Genomic DNA, 23,204 nt, shown 5'->3' on the forward strand with positions numbered 1-23,204 from the left:
TGATGTGATTAGTTAGTAGTTGTCAGTGAGAAACATACTTCAGTACATTACTAAATTAGGAAATACTTGAAATTCTTAGACAAGATAAATTCCATCTAAGGAAGCTGATCCACATAATCTTAACTATAGCCAGTTTGGTGGCGCCTCTCTTTGGTTTTATTAAGTCTTGTAGGAGCAGAAGTGAAATAAATTATTTCAACTTCTTCATGGTTTTATACAGTTACTGTAAATAAGTGCAATCACAGAAAGGATAGTAAAAAGAAAAAAAACTCTCAAATAACATATTAGTCCTCCTTCTAGCATCACAGAACTGGAATATGTATTTACTCAGTCCATTTCTTTCTTGTAGAAACATGTCATGCATTGTTTACAACTGTAAGCAAACAACATTTTTGTCTGTGATTCTGATACATTACCATGTAAGGCTTCTCTGTGTGAAACTGTGTGAAGGGTCATTTTATTGTGCTGTGATCATTTGGTTCTTTTTCAGAAAATGTATGTTACCTGAAGACAGAGGCCATCTAAGTCATTTGGAAGGGGATCAATAACAAATGTTGAGCTTTTCCGTTTACCCTAAACCAAAGAACATGATGAGTAGTAGTGATAGCATTTGTTGCTACTTTACTCTCTTTCAGGCATTGTACTAAGTGCTTCACAGTGCTTTTCATGTCATTCAATCATTAGTTCATTCGACATGCATTTTTTGAACACCTAACATTTACCCGTCTTGCACTATGGAACATTTTCTGCTAGAATGGTCATCAGGGTAGAAAAGAACAGAGTCTGATTTTAGATTCCAGGCTAAGAGTCATATTGCTCAGGAAGCAGGAGACAGAAAAAATAGGAATTGTGTTTCCCCCATCTTATTCCCTGAGTTTCTACTCCCGGTATGATATACTGTGTCTCTCAAAGGGTATTTCTTGAAATTTCAACAAGATAGTGATAGATGTTATTTTTAAAGTTTTCATGGCTAAAAATTTTGAGGGGGAAACATAGGACTTCAACCATCAAACATGATTTTTTTACTACAGGAGTTCTCAATGCTCTTAATAACTTTTGGTGCTGTCCAAGAAGGAGCCACATTTTGCACTATCTCCCAAACCTGCTTGACCATAACTTCTCCCCTCAACCAAATGTCCCCACAGGAGGGTCTTACAGTGTTAGGGTACACACTACGTACATGCTTCAGGAAAGGGTGATCTGTGCTATTTTTGCTTTAAAAAATTTTTTCATTCCTCCTTTCACTTCTAAGTGTTTTAGTACTCTAAAGTCCCTGGGTTTTATTCTCTGTAATTGCAAACTCACTACCTTCCTGTCAATCTTCTGTGCCTTTAACATATCTAGTTTTTAAACCTCACAGACAGTTCTAGTCAAATTTTGGATATCTATAATAAACAGTTAGCTTCTCAAATCCCTTGGGTCCTGGATGATGGTGTGGCCTCGATCCATAATGACTAAGGAAAGAGGGAAGAAGAGGACATATGGAAGAAGGTTATAAGCAGCAATGGAAGATGTAAATTTCAATAAATAAATGAAAACTTGGCATAGCCCTTCTGAAAAATGGCCAGCTCCTGACTGAAACCAAAGTGTATTCAAATTAAAGTCATGGATCATGTCTACGTTGGGATGTAAAATGAAAATGAAAACTTGGAAACTGCCTGCTTAATCTGATCACATTTCAAAGTCAAGTCCAGTAACTGATCAGAGGAGGTTTGGAGAGGGAGGAAATGGTCTTTGGAAACTGGATTGTGCAGTTTGACTATTTATGTTAGTCAAATAACCATTTCTAAACCCGAATTTCTTTCGTGTGAGGTGTGTAGCTACCTGTTGCCAGTTGCTACACTGATGAAACACAACTGGAAAACAATAGTGTGAGTAAAAAAGAAATGGAAACCCCTGAACTCTGTGTACCTTTTTATCCTCCAAGTAAATACAAGCCACCAGACCTCTCTGTAAATGAGAAAAAGAGTAATAGCATCAAGTATGTGTGTGTGTGTGTGGAGTTATGAAATTCTGTAATTTATAACTTCCTTTTTGAAGAGAAAGATTTTTGTATCAGCCAGGGTCCTGGTAGGAAACCAAATTCTCCACTCAAAATAGTTCAGCTGAAGGGGTTTTAGTAACAGGTCTATTTGCAGAGGTGAGGGCGCAGTTAAGGGAGTCGGTAGGATGTTGGGGTACCCGGGATGAGCTGCAGTGGGAGGCTGTGACCGCTGGCAGGTAGAAGAGGCAGGGGGAACAGAAGTGTCTCCAGCTGGAGAAGTCCTGGAGCTGGACCTGTAGGCACAGGATACCAAAGCAGGAAGGAAACAGGATACTTCCTCCTCCCCCCCAACCTCAGCCCTCAGTTCTGCAGGTGTCTCCCACTAGTCAAACCCAATAGAGCCAGAGAGCAAGGGAGCCCAGGAGATGCAGAGCAACAGAGCCAGGAAGAGAGCCTCTTGGGGGCCAGAGTGAGCCAGGATCTGGGAAGCAAATGGAGAATAAGCAGGCCTCCTTTGCCACACTGGGTAAAAAATTCGAGCAAAACCCCCATGTGCCAATTAAGGGAACATTATACTTATGGATCAATGTCCAATCCCCTCATTTTACAGGTGAGAAAATTGAGAACACATTTTATGAGATCTATGTGAGGTTTCAGCTCAGCCCTGACTTCTAGTTCAAGGCTCTTACCGCTGCCACTCTGCATTTTTTACAATCCCTCTGGGTCTACTCATTATCTTACCTCTGCTTCACATTTCAGTTTTTCAGATCTGTCTCCCAGGGAAGGAAAAAGAGAGATGAAGATTTCCTCTGCAGGCAGACATCTGCCACAAACACCAGGCTGTTCACCTGGATAAGGAAGACATTCTCAGTTTCTGTAAGCACAACAAAGTGCATATTGCACAGAAATGAAAACGTCCTTATATTAATATTAAAGCCCAGCTACATCGCTTCAGCCACGCTGGATGGATCTGAAGAACTGGCTGTCTAGGAGGGGTCAACTTCATCAGTCCAAAGGCACCACAGGTATGCCGTGTGATAATCTGAGTGGGTGATAAAGGCACCAAAATGCCGGTTCCATTATGGTCAGTGGTGGCTTTGGCCACCCAAGGAATGCAGGGTGCTTTAGGTTTCAACCCTTCAGGGCCAGCCTTAGGGAAAATTGGGAAATGGTTGACCTTTGTTGTAGGTGACTTTGTGCCCTCATCTTCTTTCAAAGCTCCTTCTTTACTTTCCATCTAGTCCCAGCTTATGCTAGAGGCACTCTCCCTTCTCCATAAACATGGCTTCTTTGAATGTGGCCCAGCGTTTCAGATTATCCTTGGCCCTCTGCTCAGTTGAGGCCTGTCTGTCCTGTGGGTTTCCCTTTCGGTGAGATTTCAGCAGGGGATCTGCTAAACAAAGGTATGTCTAACTGCTCAGGGCACAACTGTTCCTCTTCCCAAGTACTGCCCCCATTTTCTCATTCCTGGCCACTCTCATTCCTGACCCTGTGATGGAATATTCATATCATCTGCTCCAGTCAATCTATAACAAAGGCAGCAAGAGGAGGTCCATCTAGCACCCCACTCAGTGGAGATGCACAGGAAAGTCGTTCAGAGCTTCTTTTTGTAAAACAGAAAGAGCCTCTCATTAGTCCCTGTTGCCACCTCTAAACAAAACTCTGGCAGGTGGGATTTGAGGCCAAGTAAATCTGTCTTCGGCCCTCGGCAAACATCATGTTACCAGAGGTTCACTCACATTTTCAGAGAACCTTTTCTGTCTATGAGTCATTCAAAAGAATGATCTTTCTGGGAGATTTTAATTTCATAATACCATTGAACACATGTTAAAGTTCACGTTTCCCTTGCTTATAAAGACTAGTCTTATCTGTATCAGTATTAATCATCATCCTATTTTATGGCTCATAGGTTAAATTATTCAGTTGTAGAAACTGTCATCAACAAATTCTTAAGCTGTAAATTTGAAAATCCAGCAGATTTTCACTCTCCCACTCAATCTCATTTCCAGCCCTTTCCCCCCAGCCCTGCTGGGACATTCTTCACCCAGAGTATGCTCTCAACAGTGGCAGGGACAATAATCCTAGAGCTTAACCAGCAGAACTGACCAGAAACCACCTAACCCAGAAAAAAATCTCTGACCACCACCTTCAGGCTGAGTACATGGAGGCATCTAACACGTGTAGACTCTGACTCACAGTAGGGACTTAATAAGTGATTGTTGATTCTAAGTCTAAATGTGGCTGAGCAATGGTTTACAATGAAACAGACATGCAGAAATCCTTTAAAATTGCAGAGCACGAGAAAGTCTGCATTAGTCATCAGGGAAATGCAAATTAAAACCGCAATGAGATAGCACTACACGCCCACCACAATAGCTAGAATTTAAAAGACTGGTAATACAAATATTGGCAAGGATGTGAAGCAACTGGAACTCTCATGTTCCACTGGTGGGCGTGTAAGTGATACAACTACTTTGGAAAATGGTTTGGCAGTGTTGTATAAAGGAGAGCATGTGCTAACCCTATTCCCAGAAATACCACTCCTGATGAGTATCTACGTCTGCACCAAGAGGCATGTATAAGAATGCTCCCAGCAGCATTCTTTGTAATAGCCCCAACTGGAAACAATCTAAATATCCACCAGCTGTGGGATTGTCAAATAAATTATGGTGCATTCATGCAGTAGAATACCTTATAGCAATGAAAATGAACAAAGTACAATTGTAATAAGAAACATGGATGGGCCCCACAAACACAATATTGACAGAAAAAAGCCAGATGTGAAAGTATGTATTCTGTATGATTCCCCCTTATATGAAATTTATCAGGCATAGATAAACTAAACAGATACTAAAGCATTGTGACTCAAAACAGAGGTTGTCTTTGGGAAGAAGAGTGGAGGTGGTGATTGGGAGTGGGTTCAAGGGGACTTCTGGATTGTGTCAATATTTTTTTTTTCTTGAACTGGTTGCAGTGTTTGCCTTGTGACAATTCCCTGGGTTAATCATATTTTTGTTATCTCTACTTTTTCATGTGTATGCTATACTTCAATTTACAAAAAAAGTTACAATTGCAGAACTGGCAGGACTGATCCAGCTCAAGGAAGCCTGCCCCTACTTGACCCTTTTAGTTTATTTTATTTCCTTCAACAGTTACCTTGATTCTTCTCAGCTGTCAGTGGTGCCTTCCTGCCTATGGTCTCCAGAGCATGAGTCTGCCAGAGATACTGTTCCAGGCTCAGATATCTACATTCCTTCCTGTTGCCCTCCCCGTATTCTTTCCCAAAGCCCTTCTCTTTCTTAGGGACCTAACCAATTAATCTTTGCTAAGTTTTTGATGCTGATGTGGCTTCTTCCCCTCCTGGTATAATTCAACTTTGAAAATAAATCCTCGAGAGTGACTTTAAGGCTTAGTACCATGGTCCAGCCCACGGGTACAGAGGTGTTTTGGATGACACCCATTCAGTGACACAGGGTAAACTGGCCCTGGAGATGTCTGTACTGAGGACTTACCTCAGGTAAGCAGAAAAGATGAGAGAATGTGTGCTTTGGCTCTGCCGGGATAACAGGGGCTTCCACATGGTGGTGGAGGAAATGGAAAACAGGCTTCTTCTTACTGAACACTGGGATGTGCTCTCTCACTGGAACTTTTCTGGCATAAATATCAGGGTGCGGTGATGATGACTAAGTAGATGAGAACAGAATTGAAAAAATGGAAGTGTTATTCACATTTTGGACTCTCTTAGCCCAAGAGTTACAAACCAGAAAAAGTGGACTGGCAAAACTCTTTGGAGGTGTGCCCCTCTCTGCTGTTCCTTTCATCCCTCTCCTTGCAGACTCACTCACCATTCATCCAGTGCTTGTGCTTGTTGAATTGCTTTGTGGGTACCACTTAGCAAGGAAACCAAGAGAGTATGTGGCCTGATTGCAGCCTCTGCTTTCTGGGCAAGGGGTTGACACATAGGAAATGATTTTGGAAATATACAAGGTGATACACAATGAAGAGTTAAACCGAATACAATCAGAATACAATGCATCTAATGAATGCAGTGAGTGGTCAGAAAGGGGAGAAGTCACATGTTCCAACAGTTGGCCTGTGGACTTGAGGATAGGTGTGCAAACCTGAAAAAGATTCCTAAACCAAGTCAAGTCAGAGGAGTAAAATGACTATCTTTTTATGTGCTCCTTTAACCTGTGTTTCTGAAGTCTATCTATGGGCCAAACACTTTACTACTGTAGGGGACTCCAAAGATGACAAAACAAGTTCAACTTCCTCACATTTACCTACATGTTTCCTCTGTGTTAATTTCTGTTATCTGGGCCCACATTTGGCAGAGAAAATATATATGCAAGTTCATGCTTCTATACTAAATACTGACTAGTGAGGTCTTTTGCTTGTCAGCAATAAGAGCTTCTCTGTGGGATTCATGAGAATGTTTTAAAGAATTTTGAATAATGCATTAGCTAAAAGTGAAAGGAAGAATGTTTAACAGAGGTTCACTTAGGCAGAATTAACAATAAGCAATGTACAGTCTGCCATCTCTTCATCTTAAAAATAATGTGCACTTCTTTTTATTTTGGTTATAAAATGAACACTTGTTTAATGTAGAACATTTGGGAAATTTAAAACATGTATGAAGAAGAAAATAAAATTCACCCATTATTTCTCCATGCTTACATATTGCTGCTATATCCTCCTGACATGAACATTTGCCAAATTGTGACCACATCATATGCTTTGCAATTTGTATCCAAGTTTTTCATCTAATATGATGAAAGAGATGTCTTTTTCTGATGTTCTCACATATTTTTCAAAAACATGATTTATAAAAGCTGCATAATAATTCTTTCCGAATACATTGGTTAGTAAAATGTCTTAGAAGATAAATGTGGATATTTTTCATTTCCAATCACTGAGGGTAGCAGTTAGTCATCATGTTTTCCACCCGTATCTATATGGCTTGCTCATAAATATGAGCCAGGTTGGCTCAGCTATCGAAAGGCAAGAGAAAGAAGATTTTTTTTCTCCTTAAAATATCTGTTAAAAACTTTTAACCTTTGAGTCTTTTTTTTTTTTTTTTTTCAAAGATGTGGAGAATGTTTTCTTTTGAGAGATATTATGCTGGAAAAACCCATAACTGACCTTGAAGGGTAAAGTTCTCTTCCCAAAATGCAATTGGTCCAGCTTCTGTCACTTAATCCACGATTCTGGAAATCTACTTACTGGTTTATACAGGGGTGAAGGATACAATGATTATCACTTAGAATACCTTAGGTGATGGAGATCAGGATCTTATGGGATCCTGGGAGCAGCTGCGGTTTTACCTCACAGATGTTGGAAGCAAACACTGGGAACTGCAGTGATTCAGTGCAGTTGTAGGAAATGGGTTATCTCATTGTCCCCTGGACAAGTGGACTCCACTGACTCCCAGCTTTGTTACAGTGACTCATTCTGCTCTGCCTCTACTTCTACTGTTTCTTTGTCACCATTTACTTTACCCTCTACTTTACATGTTTCTTCTTTATCTAATGGTTTCAGTTTACAGAAACTTGCCCCTTTTAAATCTTCTCAGGGCTTCTTTCTACTGACTGGGCTTTTAGCTTCTGCTCCCACCATGTAATTGATTCTCTTTTCCCATTTCCAGTTCAAATTCTTGAGAGAGAATGGGTGGGTATAGGTAGTCCCTGGCATTCCTGTTTGGGAAGGTGACGTTAGGTTACCTCTTAAGCTTGGCTGCCGTGGGGTTACAGTTCTACGAAGGGGGTTTTGCAGTGCAGATCATGGCTCAGGCTGCTGCCTCAGCTGGAGGCACTGGCTGGGGCAGTTCCTTTAGACAGGGAATTTGACTCAGCAAAACCTTGAATGACCTGTTAGGCACACTCTTTTATTTATTGATTGATTGATTTTGTGTTTTACTTTTAATGTTTAACATATCACAAAAGTAACATTTTGACATATTTTTCATGTTTTTTTCAAGATAAAACTTTCTTGTTTCAGTTAAGATTGTCCTGTTACCTATTTGTTTTCCAGTTGACTTTAATAGAAATATATTTAAATTAAATTTTTCTTAAAGTTCTTAAAATTTAATGGCATAGGGAAAATGTTTATGCTTTATAATGTTCAACTTTTTATAAAGTTATTTGCAAGAAGGCAAATGCATTTTAATAGTTAATGTAGAATTGTGCCTATGGATATCAGAGACTAGCAAAGATGGGTAGGAAAGATATGGAATAAGTTGGCTTTCATAAAGTAGGTTAAAAGCATTTCCTTTTTAAAACAGAATGCTCTCTTAGGCATTTTCCTGGAACTTTGCTACTAAAATATAAATGGTTATGTGTAACAGTTAACTGTAGACTGTTATTGTTGGGAATTATTTTTATATGCACAAGTTGTGATGGAAAGGAGAGTAGACTACAAATATAAACTTACACTTTGGTTTGACTCTGACTTAGAAGGAAGGCAACTTAAGTTGCCTTCTGTATTATCTAACCACTACAAAATGGGAAATGAAGTCAGGCAGTAAACAGTTTCCTGTCTTCTTTCAGGAAGGAAATTATATATAAATATATCTAGGCAAACTTCAGTTTCTCTGCACTCAATCTATCCTATGTACAGTTCTGATTTAGTATTAGTAAATGGTTATGATGTCATTCCCCTGTTTTTCAGCCCTATATATAGGTATATATTACCTATATATATTAGGGTATATATTAGAACCACTTGGGAAGCTTTTTTTTTTTTTTAAACCATGTATAGCTTTATCCTCTCCCCCCTATCCTCTCATTTTCTGATTTACTTCATGTGGGGTGTGGTTTGAGCATTGATTTTTTTTTTTTTTTTTTTTTTTTGAGACAGAGTCTCGCTGTGTTGTCCAGGCTAGAGTGAGGAGCATTGATATTTTTGAAAGGCATCCTAAGTGATTCTAATGAGCAGACAGGAAGCCACAAGGCAAAAAGAGAGAATCTGGACATTTGTGCTTGCATTCAAGGAACTCTATTATCTATCTGCAACCTAGTTTGCCAGGCTGTGGTTGGCCCAATTTGCCTCTCATGCCCTCTGAACATTGCTTGTGCTTCCCCTTTTCTGTTTTTGTTCCTAGGCATTCCAGGAGTTTCTTCCTGAAACATTTTCTCTGATTCAAATTCCTCCCCATTTTTCAAAACCCAGCTCATTTTTTTTTTACCTCCTTTGACTGGAAGGCTTGCTCCCTGCTATGAACACACACCACAGTTATTGCCTAGAAAATAATTTTGACAATGAATCAGTAACGTACTGCCTCATGTCACCTCTCTACTGTTGCATTAAATTATTACTTGAATCTTTGCTTAACTTTGCACCTGTTTGTTATCCAGCTACCTGTTCTGTAAGCTTCTAGCATTCATCTGTATCCTTGACAAGCCAAGTGCCTTGTGTTGTGCAGGAAGTCAATAATATTTACCCTCCCTACCATCTCCACTTCCACAGGTGTGGTTTAGGCTTTATCTCTCCTAAAGTCTTACCTGAGTCCTGCCTGGTCCCTGGCACCAGATACCCTGGCTCTATAAATCAGGCCAACACATTAGTGGTCCACATGGCCAATGACCAGTAAAACTAATTGTGTGTTTGTGCTCCTTTGTTCACTCTTGTTTCTTTCCCTGTCTTATGATCTAGCTGACCCTTTGACTTTCTTTCTCTCTCTGGCCCCTCACTCTTCTGATCCCCATGACTTGACTGCAGAATTCAACTTCTCAGGTTTTGACTTGCTTGTGTTCTCTAACATGTCAAGGAATAACAAATTCTCTGGATCTTCCTGTTCCTGTTCCTTTGTGTAAACACCTCCCCCCACCCCCACTCCAAACTCCAGCCAAGGGGACCTAAATTATCATGTCAATCTTCCACCAGTACCTTGGTCTATCTATCACAATTCCCCTCAAAGAGAACAGACCCTGTTTTTTGTTTTTTTTGTTGTTGTTGTTTTTTTAAGATTCTCACCTTTAAAAGAAACCTGATCTGTCCACATGATCAAAAGCTTCTGGTCTCTAGCTGCCTTTAGAATAAAATCTAAGCCTGAACTGTCCAATGTGGGAGTTATTAAATTTAAATTAAAAATAAAAATTGGGCCTGGGCAACATAGTGAGGCTCCATCTCTACAAAAATTAGCCAGGTGTGTGGCACATGCTTGTAGTCCCAGCTACTTGGGAGGCTGAGGTGAGAGGATTGCTTGAGCCCAAAAGTTTGAGGCTGCAGATAGCTAAGATTGGATGTGCTCCAGCCTGGAGTGACAGAGTGAGACCCTGTGTGCTCCAGCCTGGGTGACAGCCTGGGTGACAGAGTGAGACCCTCTGAAAAAAAGAAGTTTCTCAGTCATGCCAAATATTTCAAGTGCTTGACAGCTACATGTGGACAACACAAATATAGAACAGAGCTTTCACTGCACAAAGCTCTGTTGGACAGTGCTGGTCTAAATATCGTAGCTCATGAGGCTTTTACAATCTTATCTCAACCTTTGGCAGTAGGTTCACTTTTGGCTGCTCCTCATCTTTCAGCCCTACCCACTTTCTCAATGTTCACCAACGGCTCCATGCCCTTTCACAGCTCCATGCCTTTGAACATGGTATTCCTTCTTCCTGATATGCCCTTTGACTCTTTTCTCCAGCAAATTTCTGTTTACCTTCAAAGATCCAACTCAAATATCACCTTCCTTCTGAAGTTCCCTGATTTTCCAAAGCACAAGCATTTGTTGCCCTGTGTTCCCCTTGCTCCTTCAAATGAGATTTGTTGTCCTTATTATCATAGTTTGTTATCATTTGCTTATAAATCTAGCTATGCCCTTGGAGGAGGGATCCTGTCTGATTGTTTTAGTAATCTGCCCTAATGATTATCTGAAATAGTTTGCTTGATACTCTTGTGATATCAAGTAATATATCTGCTTATGTAATTGCTATTTATGAGTTTGGCATGTTTGAAAACATCACTTAGTGCTTTTGGAGAAATCCTTCCCATTTCAAGCTAGAATGACTTCTTACCTTCCAGGTTGGAGGTCCATTTTTCTTCTAATTAATCCCAACTGGACTTGAGAGGGATGTGGTAGGAGGAGTTTACAAGGTCAGTAACACAGGGCTATATGCATGATCTGGTTCAGATATTCTCAGGTTCCAGTCCTTATACAAAATAATGAATGTGTGTTTGGGAGAAAAGTAGGGAGGGAAGATGGAAAAAATGGAAAGAAAATTGGGGAATTTTTCTAGGCCACACCCAAGAAGCAATGATGTAGTAAAGGGGAAGAATTTCTATGACTATTTTGCGAAAACATACTTTTTTCCCCCCTCCTGGGATTTGATAAGATTTTGATAAATTCTTGTGAATTGAATTACTGAGAAGTGAATCCTCCTGATCAATAAATTCAAATATTAATTTATTTCTCTTTTCTGATTACAGTTCATATCACCCGTTAAGCCTTCTTTTCTTCTGACAAAGCCATAAGCCCTAAGGGCTCAGAGTCTGAGACCTTCACTGATCACTATCGCCTAGCGGTCACCGCAAACCCTGTACAGTCAATCATCTACCCCTGGGATCCCGGGCCACGCCCATTGCTCAGACCACGCCCACCCAAGTCGCCCTCCCTCCCCCCCTTATGGCTCCGCCCCAGGCCCAGCAACGAGAGATTCTCATTGGCGGAGAAGTTGTTCTGGTCTCGCCCCGGGGAACGACGATAGGCCGAGCTGGCGTGAGGCGGTGGTGGTTGGCTGCCTGGGGACGGGTCCCTAGTCGTGCCCGTCAGAGTGGTTGGCGGCAGTGGCGGCTCTGCGGGCTGGGTTGTCAGTCAGTGAGAGGAGGGGAAGATGGCTCGCCGGGACCCGCTCTGCTAGCGAGAAGGGGGGCAGGTGGTGCTGCTACTCAGGAGAAAGCCGAGCAGCCGCCGTCGCTGTCGCCGCGAGCCGCACAAGCCGAGGTTCTGCAGGTGGAGCTCCGGCAGCCTCTCTGGTGAGTCCGGCCGAGCGACCCGCGCCGGGCCCCCGGGGCGCCCGGCGACCGATAACTTTTTTGTCAGGGAGGAGCCGGGGCGAGGCGGCGGCAGGGAGGGGACCGGGACTTTGTCCCTGGGGCGGCGGCTTCGCTGGGGCTAACGGCTCCCGCGCGAGGCGCCACCGGTGGGCGCGAGGCGGCGCTGGGTGCTGGGGGCGTCCGGGCCGGCCGGCCGGGCGCGCTGCTCGCCGCGAAGTTGGGGACAGCCCGCCCGCCGCCTGGAGGGCGGCAGCTTTGTGCGCGCCGACTCGGGTCTCTCTCCTTCCTGGCGAGGAGCGAGCGGTCCAGCCTCCGGGCGTGACCCGGGTGCCGCCGCCTCCGCCCGACTGACTGGCCGCCCCTCTGCGGGGTGGGCCTCGGGCGGGAGCCCCATCCCCACGCCGCCGCGGCTGATGCTCCGGCCTTTCCCACCCCCGCCACCCTCCCTCTGCACCCCGGCGAGGCCACCGCTGTCCGTCCCTGTCCGGTCTGGCAGCCAAAATGGTCACTGACGACCCCCCCCCCCGCCCTCTTTGAAAGCAATGCTCGCCGGTGTCTTTGGTCCCCCGCAGGGCAGAGAGGTTCAGAAAGCAGCCACGACTCCGTCCTTGGTTATTACGCCCAAGATCTCCTCTTCAGCCCTCGTCCCCTTCTTTCTGAGTTATTCCCGTCTCGAGGTTGATTTTAACATACTCGAGAATCGTCGGGGTTTTAGCTGAAAATCGGTGCATTTAAAAGACCCCAAGTTTGTGCACTTCAGCAAAATCGGGTGTCCACCCGTCTGCGTGCACCTGTGTGCTTTGTACCCTCAGAGTTTAGACATTCCTGAAAGATTTTAATTTTGCCCGAGTGGTATCGTGCTGCAGAGAATCGGTTCTCTGGCAAATACACTATCACTCGCCTGGCAGCGGCTCCGCTCTTCAGGTAGGGGGAGTTAGTTCCACTGGCAGCTACTATTGTACTTATCTCAGAGACTACTACAGGCGGCAGTAAGGGCTAGCTGACCTTTTGCAAATTATTTATCCTTTGGGTCACACAGTAGTTTTTGGAGCAAGTGAGCTATCTCTTTGGTTCATGTAGCACTTTACAGTTTGAGATTTTCAGTTTTATCTTATCGGCATAAAGTCATAAAGATTAATGTAACCTTGAGCCAATGTGATAGTCCTGGGAGGCTTATTTTTCATAAGAACATTCTGGTGTTAACATCCGCAGCCTCTTCACCATTTCTAAGTTTGTTTTTTTTTTTTTCTTTAGGTTATTACATTTTAAGGTTTACAAGATGAATATTAAACACCATATTTTTGAAGTGAAGTAAAGGCAGGAAAGAAAAAACACCATCTTTAAGATTGGTTTGGCCAATAGTATTAATAACTTCAAACTCAGCTATTCGTATAATCAGGTCATTTAATCAAGTGGCAAAGGGAAAATCTGTCACATAATTATAAAACAGTTTCTGGATTTGGCTCGTTTTATCTTTATTTGACTTGTTGAAATTACCATTGAGGGATTAGAAACCCTCTTAATGATCAGAATTAGCAATACCTGGATATGGACACCCAGTGAAGCATTGGCTAGTCAGAGTGTTATTCCTGCTGTATTCCTTTCTTTGTTGTATTCTTGTTTTGTGAAGTCTGCTCTTGGCTGTATTATTTAGAGTGTTGTAGTTTTGACAATGAGTTTAAATATGTCTTATAGTCTACTGTTTTATTCAGCATCCCATTGCCTAATATTTGTTTTATAATGAATCTTAAGAAATATTAAACAATTCTTAGTATTTATGACCTTTTTTGGAGTAGCAATTGAGATTTTGTAAATAATTGAAACTATGTAAAACATAAGTTTATTTTGCACTGCTCCAGGCTGAGTAGGAACTAGGGATACAGAAATGAATGTTGTAGCTCTTGTCCTCAAGGAATGTACCCTCTAATGTACAAAATGTTAGTAACATTACAGAAAAGTAACAGTTACAATACTATGTAATATTAATAAGTGCGAATAGAGATATGCCTAGTGTAGTAAGGGAGTTTAGAGTAGGAGATAGTTAACTCATCTTGGATGAGGGTAGAGTTGGGAACACACAGCAGAGTTTTGAAAAGATGATATAGTTTTGCCAAGTGCAGGAAGTAAATGCATAACTTCCCAAGAGGAGGATATAAGTGAGAAGACAACAAGGCATGAGAAACCATGGCAGTTTAGAGAAGTTATTGACAACGACAAGTCCGTGTCAATTAACATTGTCAGTTGATGAACATTGACACTGGTATAGCTTGAATACAGGGATTAGTAGGGAAATGGTGGGAGATGAGGATAGTGAGGGTAGTAGAGGGCCAGGTCATTGTATCTTTAGCAAAAGTAATCGGTGAAGGTGATGGATGAGAAGTCCATTCAATACATTGGATTTGTATTTTAGATCCTCACTCTTGATAGAGTGAGGTAGAAACTCATAGGTCCACATCACCTTTGGGAAGAAAGAAGGAGGAATCAGGACTCTGAGGATTTGACTTGATTCCATTGATTGGAAATGAGGAACACATAAATGGAAGTAAGATGATAAATTCAATTTTGGATATTTTGAATTTGAGGAAGCAGTAGACCATTCAGGTGAAGATTTGGATCTGTAGATCTGGAACTTATAAAGAAAATCAGGATTAGAGAGAAGATCAGGGATTGAATTGAAGCGATATTGATTTGGTTATATTGAATTGACTCAGGGAAAGCCTTTGGCATGATAAAAATAGCAGCCAGAGAACAGACTCTGATAAATAGCAGAAATAGGTAGAAGAACAGTTGGAAAGAGGTAGAGGAGTAGTGGTTAGAAAAGTAGGAGGAACATCAGGAGATATGCTAAGGGTGGAGAGATTTTCAAATGGAGGAGGAACAAGTCAAAAAATTTGAATGATGTAAAGAGGTGTCAAGAAAGGAGAGAACCCCAGTGAGCACTAAATTTGTCAGGGGTTCATAGGTTACTTTAACAAGTACAGTTTTAACTGAGTGATGGTTCAGAAACCAGTTTTTGGAGGCTTGAGAAAGAGTGAGTGGTGATAAAGTAAACATATTTAAGTTAGGCTTTTTAAGAAAACAGAAGTAAAGAAGGGCGATAATGATAGCTATACCTATCATTAAACAGTGTCCTCAATCATAGCTATACCTTTACAATAATCTAGGGAGCTTTCCGGACTTTTGATTCCATCAAGAACCCTGATACCAATTTGAGGGTGGGTAGGGTGGAACCCAGACATCAGTATTTATTTTAGCGGTGTTATTGAAGTATAATGGCATATAATAAACTATACATATATAAAGTATAAAATTTAATGTTTGACATGTGTTTATACCTATAAAACCATCACCACAGTCAAAATATGAACATATCTATCTATCACCTTCAAAATTTTCCTTGTTTTCCTTTGTAATCTTTCCCTCTCATTCCCAGGAAACCACTGATCTACTCTCTGTCACTACAGATTACTTGCATTTTTTTTTTAAGTTCTCTAAGTAGTTCCAATGTGCAAGCATGGTTGAAAACCACTTCAGAGGGATTTACTTTGAAGGAATGTTATGTTTGTTTACATGCATAAGGAAAGTAAGAGTAGAGACAAATAGGAAGAGATTCCTAAGACATTCAGGAAAGATGAGATAATTATTGGAACTATGTCCCTGAGGAGATAGATGTGGATGGAATTCAGAGCTCTGACAAGTAAGAAAGGAAGACAATTTTGGAAGCAACATCTCTAACAAAGAATATAATGTTAAAGAGAGTATATTTCTTTGTTACCATCATCAAAGATATCATCATGTAGTATCTATATTGGTTCTCCGAAACACTCAGAAAAACTAGAACGCATCTTACTATTGTGTAAATGGATGCCCCCCAGAAAAACCTCTTAAATGGAGCCTAGGACCCCTGGTATCATCATATAACACTTTGTTGTTTTTTCAAGAGGAGCAGATGGAATTAACAGTTTGACTATTGCTTATTATTGAGAGCCAAGTTCTGCCAGAGTCTTTTTGGCCCTCTCAGAGTTAGGCTGCATATCTGCACTGAACACTGAGGAAAAAGAACATTTAACATTTGAAAATCTCCTATTTAAAGTATCTTTGCTCTGAAGAAATCCTGCTTGCTTGCCCTTTGGATATATGCCTTATGAGCACATTGGAGGAGAAGATTATTCCTCTGTCTTCCAGATGAGACAGAGAGGAGTTGTGATTAGAAGTTCTCAAAGGCCCACATTTTCTATCCTAAGAAAGGTAATACCGCACAAGGTTTTTGTTTTTTTTTTAAATTTCTGGCTCAAGAGTCAGATGTTGGTAAAATTTGAGTCTTGCTTGTATGAAGTCCAGGGCTTGCTCCTACCTGTAGGAGCTTTTACCTTTGGCAGGGGGCTGAAAACAAAATGGCTAATATGTGAATAATTATTTGGCATCACACTTAATCAAAAATAAAGGTGGAGTGTAAAGTTTTGTCTGATTGTCTTCTGGGGTTGTGAAAATTTCTTTCATTGTGATTAAAGAATCAAAGTATAGGCTGGGCACAGTGGCTCACCCTTGTAATCTTAGCACTCTGGGAGGCCGAGGCTGGCAGATTGCTCGAGGTCAGAAGTTCGAAACCAGCCTAAGCAAGAGCAAGACCCCATCTCTGCTATAAATAGAAAGAAATTAATTGACCAACTAATATATATAGAAAAAATTAGCCGGGCATGGTGGCACATGCCTGTAGTCCCGGCTACTTGGGAGGCTGAGGCAGGAGGATCGCTTGAGCCCAGGAATTTGAGGTTGCTGTGAGCTAGGCTGACGCCATGGCACTCTATCCTGGGCAACAAAGTGAGACTCTGTCTCAAAAACAAAAACAAAAACAAAAACAAAACAAAGTATGATCTGACCTAGAAAGGGAAAGCATCCTTAATTTTGGTGTAGTCTAAAAGAATAGAAATATCAATGTTATCATGATTTTGGGTACTATTGTTATTATAATCACAGCAATATTGTAAACATTCTGTGTTTTGTTAATTACATGTTAATTGTAGGGAATTTAGAAAAAGGAAAGCATAAGTGATAAGTAACATTTATTAATATAATGTTTCTACCCAGAGATACTTTTTAACTCTTAGGTGAATATTCTTATAGGTCCTTTTTAATGGGTATTTACTTTCTTTTTTTTTTTTTAACACAAACTATGCTGTTTTTTTTAAAAAATTTTATTTTGGTGTGTGCTGTTTTGTCATTAGCTTATTTTCACTTAATAGATTATGAATGCTTACCTGAGTCGATGAAATATTGTTCTTTACAACATAATGTCATTTTGAATGTGTGTCTAATATCCTGGCCCATGGATTACCATATTTACCCACCATTTCAGTTGTTGAAATTTTAAGCTCTTTCCAGTAATTTTGAGTGGATAGCAGTTAGTTTATTGATAGTTTAATTAGTGCCCATATCTTTATTTCCTTAGGATAGATTCTAAAGTCATAAAATATGCATATTTTTAATACTTTTAATAGATATTAATAGATTACCTTCTAGAAAGATTTAATTAATATTCATTCTTACTAGTTGTGTTTGAGAGTACCAGCACCCTGTCTATATTCAGCACTAGCAATTAAAACACAGACATTTTTACATGAAAAAGTTTATCTTCTATAAATGTTTTTTTCCCATTGATTATTAGTGACATTCACTATTTGTACTTCTTTTGTGAATTATCTATTAGTGTCCTTTGTTATGATATTGGAGATTTTTAAAAACGGAGTTATGAGAGCTCTTTGTATATAAAAAGCTCAAATTCCTGGGCTGAAGTGATCCTTCTGCCACAGCCTCCTGAGTAGCTGGAACTACAGGCATATACGACCCCACCCAGCTAATTTTTAAATTTTTTGTAGAGGCTGGAGTCTTGATACATTGCCAGGCTCTTCTTCAACTCCTGGCCTCAAGCAATCTTCTGCCTTGGCCTCCCAGAGTGCTGGGATTACAGGTATAATCCACCATGCCCAGCCAATTGTAACTTTTTAATGGGTCTTACTATATGGTTGTGTGCATCCCTACCATTATCTTTTTCAAAACATTTTTTAGCATTTCTCATATATGTCTTTCTTTTTTCCTTTTGTTTTGTTTCTTTTTTCAGATTACCTTAAATGTAGTTTATTAAAATCCTAAAAGAACCCCATTGCAATATCTAAATTAATTTTCTAGCAATAGTTGTGATATCTCTACGTTACCATCATTTATTCAAGTCATCTTTTATGCTGCAGTTTTGAGTTTTCTTTATATCTAAAGTGATATTTTTCATGTTTTAAAACTTGCTGATCATACTGGAAGCTTTTTTCACTATATTATAAAGAGGATTATATCTACCTGATAGAAAATATTAATAGAAAGATTGGTGATTTTCATATACTCTTTTTTGACAGGTCATCTCATGAAACTCTTCATTCTGATAGTTTTTATTGAGTTTTGTAATAGTTATAGCATTTGTAAATAATGATAATTTTGTCTTTTTGCCAACATTTAATCCTTATTTAATTTTCTTATTACATTGATCAGAACATCTAGAATAATGTTAAATTATAGTAGTGAGTAGTGAGCATCCTTGGCTTCTCATTTAGATGAAAATGCCCTCAGAGTTTCACAATTGTGCATTCAAAATTTTTATTTATGGCATGTTAAGGAAATAATTTTTATTTTTTCAGGGAACTGAGATAAATATTACTGTTAATCATATGCCCTCTTAATGTACATTCAGATGATTATATGGTTTTTCTTCTTGGATGATAAATTGTATTAGAAGACTTCATAGTAGATTTCACCAAACAATTGCTCTCTTAGGGATAAAGGCAACTTGATAATTGCATATCTCTTTAAAGTAGTGCTTACAGATGCAAAGACTAAAACAAAACAAAAAAAAAAAGTAGTGCTATATTATTTGATTTGCTATATGTGACTGATCTCTAGTATTTCTTTTGTGTTACCTTTTTCAGGTATTGGTTCTAAATGTGTTAGCCTCATAAAAAGAGAGAGAGTGCAAGAGAGTGTGCGAGAGAGCTTTCCATCTTTTTATGTGCTCTGGCAATTAATCTCTTCCTTGGAAGGTTTGAAATAGTTTAGCTGTAAAAATGTCTAGGTCTTTGGATTGAAGGCAGTTTATAGAGATCTTAATATGTACTTAAGTACTTTCTGAGTATTTTGCATAATTAATTTTATTTAATCCCTATATAACTATATGAGATTAAGGAATATTATTACTATTCTACAGATAAAGAAACTGAGACTTAGAGATTAAGATATTTGTTCCAGATCAATACCTAATTAGTGGTAGAATACAGAGTTTAAACTCAATTCCTATCTGATGTGATAGCCCATGTTTTCTAGTCAGTACCCTAGTTTTTTCCTAATTAGGGCTCTTCCTTCACCCCCTATTACTGAGAAGTAAATTTAATCATCTAATTTGAGCATCTTGTTAAGTATTTTTCCTCTTTGCACAATTAGTGTCAAATTTTGGTAACCCTATCATAGTTATTACTGATATAATCTGTGTTAATGTCATATCTTCTGTTATTTTAATAAATATGGTGATCCTGGAGTGAGGTGGGATAGAGTCGAGGAATTTAAAATTGATGTTTGTATAATGTACTTAATATAATTCACATTTTAATATGTTGGGTATTCAAGATCAATTTGCATTCCTGAATCCCGTTTGAACCTTGTAAAGAATGTTATGTTATGCGTACCACATATGAGGATCAATGAGTTTTGGAAACACGATTTTCCATTTTAGTTTAAATATTTGTTGTTGAGCCTTGCATCAGAGTAGCCTTTTACTAGTAATGCTAAGTGATATTTGTTTGATGTGTGTTTTCTTGGACAAAGAGTCTTTTGATTAGTTGATGAATATTAGTTGTCTCGCACATAAATGCATAGTCATTTGTACTTGAGTAAATGAAAGCATTGTATATGAGTTCTTAAACTGTACTATGAAAATTATTTTACATTTCAGCTACTGGAAGATTTACATTTACCTTTACATTTACTCTTGTATAGAGAGATGTATAGGGTTGGAGATTTAAGAGAATAATGTGAGCCTTAAAAGTGCTTAGATTGGGCAAGTAATTATGAACTCTATATTTTTCTTTGTGAACTTTTCTGTTTTTTCCCCTTATTAACTGTAAATTATCACCTCCCTCGAGAAAAACTAAAAAAGAGGAAAAGTAAATTAACATTTAATTAAATCAGTTAAGATTTTGGTTCTGATTAACACATGCAGACTGTACTCCCAAACTCCTTCCTTTGGGGGCATAAATTGCTGCTAATCTGACCTCTTCAAACTTGTCAGACATATATATATATATATATATATATATATATATATATATATATATATATATATATAATTTTGATCTAAATTTCAAGGTTCCTGCTGATTTGTTAATCAATAGATGTTACAGTGGTGGGCAGAGCAACAAACATAGCCCCCACAGCAGTACACATTTTAGTAGTTAAGAAGGAGAGACCAGGTGTGGTGGCTCGTGCCTGTAATCCCAGCCCTTTAGGAGGCTAAGGCTGGAGGATTGCATGAGCCCAGAAGTTTGAGGTTGCAGTGAGTTATGATGATGCCACTGTATTCCAGCCGGGGCAACAGAGTGAGAATCTTTTTCAAAAAAGAAAAAAAGAGGAAAAAAAAAAGAAGAGGGAGAGACTATTTTGAAAAATGTTGAAACTTTAAATGGGTCCTGATAAGGGATATGGAGAGGAAGGTAGAATCAATTATTTTAGAAATGGGTAATGGAAAAGTATCAACAAGTAGGGAAGGTAAAAATGTGCAAATCAAATAGATTGTTAGAGAAGTACAGAAAATTGGAAGAATGGTTACATGAGTGATAGAACCAGATTATTCAAGCCAGTGAGTTCAAGAAGTAGAGTTTCAAAAAGGAAGATGCTTCCTGCAGGTTAAAGAAAAAGAATGAGCTTTGAGAAAGAGCTGATAGATTTGTCATTTATAAGGTTATAGAGAATAGATGATGAGAATCGATGAGAACTGAATTTATACTGTAAAAGGGGTTTAGGAATAAATTGAGGAATTGGAGGCAGTGACAGTAGATTAGGCTACTAAATCAGAAAGTTAATCATTGAAGAATAAATAAATGTGGAAATAACTGGAAGATACTAGAATCTGATGCAGCCGGCCACAGTGGCTCACGCTTGTAATCCTAGCACTTTGGGAGACCAAGGTGGTGGGAGGATTGCTTGAGGCCAGGACTTCAAGACCAGCCTGGGCAACATAGTGAGACCCTGTCTCTTAAAAAAAAAATTAAAAAATTAGCTGGGTGTGGTAGTACATGCCTGTAGTTCTAGCTACTTGGGGGGCTGAGCGGAGGATTGCTTGAGCTCAGGAGTTCGAGGATACAGTGAGCTATCATAGTGCTATTTCACTCCAGCCCAGGGGACAAGGTGGGACTTCAATCTAAAAAAAAAATCTGATGAAACCTCCCTCTGGGTGCCACCCTCTTTCCAGAACTAAAGATCCTGAAATGTGTTCTCAGTTGTCCAAAGGATAAATCTTTTATTAGTGATAATTTTCAGTGTCATTTATTGAGTACCTATTATGTGCCAATGCTTTATTTGTATTATTTTTAATCCCCAGAACATCACTGAAAGATAGATGTTATCACCTGCCTTTCACAGTTTAGGAAACTGAGACTTAGAAAGTTTAAAGTAACTTGCTAAAAAGTGGCATGAGTGTTTTGGACTCTGAAGTCAGCATTCTTTTCATTATGCCATGTAGCTTCCTCTATTTATAGATCTGTGTTAAAACACCGTGGGGGTTTATAAGAGGAATATAAGCTGTGATTCCTTGTCTTGTAGAAGTAGAAGAGAAATTTTTATTACTATTATACTTGCTGTAATTTGTGTTAATTATATATATTTTTTAATTTAAAATGTTTTAATAAATGGAATCCTTTTAATAAGCTTCCCTACCATACTTTTAATATCTAATTTTTAACAATTGCTATTTTTTTAGAGATAAGATCTTTTTTAAAAAAATATGATAATAATGGGTTGAGAGGAAAGGAAGGACAGACCAAGAAAGAACAAGTCAAGAAAACTAAGACTTTTCAACATCCCAATGGGCTTAAAAAAAAAAAAAGAAAAGAAAAAGAAAAAGAAGACTAAAGCTTGTTATTTTCACTATGAGAACTTCAGATATGTTACAAAATTTAGGTAGCACCTCAGAAAGGCCAGCCTCTTCATGGAAATCATATCTAGCTTGTCACAAGTTGTAGTCAGAGCGGATACTCATGTCACCATATTATAAAGCTCCAAAGAGTTTATTGTAATACACTGTAATGAACTGAATTTGGATTCCAGCAATCAGAAATTAGTTAATTGGTGCAGGGGTCCAAGCAGATGTTTGCTTTTCTGTAATAAACCTTTTCTTCAGAAACAATGCATAATTGAAAAAGAAATGCTTAAAATACTTTAGGGATTAAACATTCTTATAGGACTTTCAAGTACTTTGGGAGGAACCAAGATAGAAATTTTTGCTGTGCTAATTTTAGTCTCATATTCAGCTACAAAGCAACTTTTAGGTTACATTTTGTTATACTAGTATAAGACTTAATATGATTGAAAACTTTATTTTTAAAATAATTTTATAATTCACCCTCTTCTAAAACAATTGTTAACCCAGTTAATGTGAATCAAGATGGCCATACTGAACTATTTACTTCTGCTTTGGTTACTATGCTTCTTTTGAACCAAGAAAAACAACTATATTAATAAGATCCCCTGAGTTTCTGATTGGGAAAAATGAAGTAGAATTTTGTACAGTCAAGATCTGTTGCTTTTATTATTTTGGCCCAATAGTACACATTACCACCGTTATCTGTGTTTACTTGCATTTGCTCATTGCACCTTCCTCTTCACACCACCATTTTCTGTTAACAATCTGAGCCTCTGTAAGCAGACTTTATTAATGGTTGAGAGTCTCATTCCAACTTGTTAAAGGGCAGTCAGTGACTCATCCTAAGACATTGACCCACAAGTTAATTGGAATTTGGTTCTCTTAACATTTCTCTCTTCCTTTGTCTCCAACATTGCAGCAAGGAAAGTACTTAGAATGCAAAACGCTTTAAGGAATTCAAGTATAGCTGTGCTTTGGAAAGTGTATTTCTGTATATTATGTTTGGAAGAGAAGAGAGAGGGGTGAGTGATAGCAATATGATTGAATGATAATGTTTACATTGAG

At 39.1% G+C, this 23,204-nt stretch overlaps 1 protein-coding gene across 6 annotated transcripts in view; it reads left to right on the forward strand.

The window, feature by feature from the left end:
* Positions 1-11,389: 11,389 nt before the first annotated feature.
* Positions 11,390-23,204, forward strand: part of HYCC1 (hyccin PI4KA lipid kinase complex subunit 1) — a 100,705-nt gene continuing 88,890 nt past the window's right edge. For 3 of the 6 annotated variants that reach the window (XR_001156171.3, XM_012773307.3, XM_076006376.1), the window contains exon 1: positions 11,395-11,947. The gene's annotated coding sequence lies outside the window, so the exon portion shown is untranslated. Of the gene's footprint in view, positions 11,948-23,204 lie in introns of all 6 variants that reach the window. The other 3 variants (XM_012773301.3, XM_012773305.3, XM_012773306.3) reach the window with 3 other exon arrangements.

This window comes from Microcebus murinus, chromosome 9 (assembly GCF_040939455.1).
Source record: "Microcebus murinus isolate Inina chromosome 9, M.murinus_Inina_mat1.0, whole genome shotgun sequence".
NCBI classification, from domain to species: Eukaryota; Metazoa; Chordata; class Mammalia; order Primates; family Cheirogaleidae; genus Microcebus; species Microcebus murinus.